We start from the raw sequence: 1,535 nt of genomic DNA, 5'->3' as shown, positions 1-1,535 counted from the left end.
CCCTCTTGGAGGTAGATTTCAGTCTCTGGGCTTTACTCGGGGTCTGTGGGTGCATTAACACATTCTTATACTAAAAAGCACACTCTTGGGAAGAATCAGTCGCACATTCTCAGCCTCTGGGATGGTACTCCTCTAGGCGACAGGTGGTCCAGACACTGGACGTCTGGGGGTCCATACAGGTGAACATTCTCTCCATAGCCCCTCAGGGATAATCAGATGGTTCTCTGGAAGTGTGATGTATATCCAGGCATTGACACAGCACTTGAAAGTTCAAAAGTTTAAGTTCCCAGTTTAGTTAAAACAAGAAGAGAATTGTTTCCTCATGCCTCACTCGATTTTAGTAATTTAGGAGCTTGACTAGAGAGACATCATTTCGTTTCTTCGCTCTAATCTCTCACCTTTACCCCCACTGCCCACCCACACGCCGCTGCCCCCCCCCACAACCATTCTTATAAATCTGGACGCAGCTCGCCTTTTTCTGCTTAGCTGGTTTCTCCCTGTTTTTTCTTACCACTTATTTCTGTTTCAAATTCAGCATTTTGGTGAAGAAATTGAATCACAAACACTTTTATCTTGCTACATTGTTTTCCTACAGGTTAGTTTTCCCAATGGTCACAGGTAGTCTCATTTATCTGGTGGGGGAGTTATAACTCACTTGTCATGCTCCCATTTCGGCCATGTAGCATGGCCCTCTCTGTATTCTCACATGTGTCCAACTTAATCCCCAAAGCTATACCAACTTGCCTGACACAGGAAAATATCTAGTATTGCATTGCTCCCCGCCACAGGACATTTGTGTTTCAAACAAACACTGCTAGGAGGGGGAAATGTCTTTTAAATCCTAGTATGCATTTCATTAGTGCTCTCACGAACATGGTGAACGTTCCCAGAACCCGCCGGGACTTTCTATAAGAAGTGTGGCAAGCATCACCCCACTAAGTAACACAGTACAAGAAGGGCGAGGGTTCTCTGGAGGCGCGGAAGAAGCGGCATTATGGCAGGAAGCAGAGTGGCTATGGCGGGCAGACTAAGCCGACTTTCCGGAAAAAGGCTAAAACTACGAAGAAATTTGTGCGGAGGCTTGAACGTGTTGAGCCCAGCTGCAGAGCTAAGAGAATGCTGGCTATGAAGAGATGCAAGCATTTTAAACTGGGAGGAGATAAGAGAAAAGGCCAAGTGGTCCAGTTCTAAGCTTCATTTTTTGTTTTATTATGTGACAGTAAAATCATGAGCATATCTTAGTATGTATTTCAAAGGATTATGGGCAGCTTTCATAAGTAGATTCGAAGCTGTGATCCCGGCCTCGGTCCTGGAGGGGGTGGCCTGTGGCCGGCCCGGTCGGACCTCAGCTCTGGCAGGATCAGGTGGTCGTCTGAAGCCCACGAGCTGCTTCTCTGCTCTTCGTCACGGGGGCGGTAAACTCTCCTCAAAAACACGCAGGTTCGACCCAGATCTTTCCTGGTGGATTTTCTGTTTACTGCTTTTATTTACGGACATCTCAGTGTTTGGCTCACTAAAATGAATAAACTTTAAAG

General features: G+C 46.3%; 1 pseudogene; it reads left to right on the top strand.

Annotated features, from left to right (window-relative positions):
- Positions 1–873: 873 nt before the first annotated feature.
- LOC119056925 (60S ribosomal protein L36a-like) lies at positions 874–1,191 on the top strand (annotated as a pseudogene).
- Positions 1,192–1,535: the final 344 nt, after the last annotated feature.

This window comes from Artibeus jamaicensis, unplaced genomic scaffold (assembly GCF_021234435.1).
Source record: "Artibeus jamaicensis isolate MK-2021 breed Jamaican fruit bat unplaced genomic scaffold, CSHL_Jam_final contig_76, whole genome shotgun sequence".
Lineage (NCBI taxonomy): Eukaryota > Metazoa > Chordata > Mammalia > Chiroptera > Phyllostomidae > Artibeus > Artibeus jamaicensis.
Note: the sequence above shows the minus strand (reverse complement) of the source record. Positions and strands in the feature narration are given on the sequence as shown.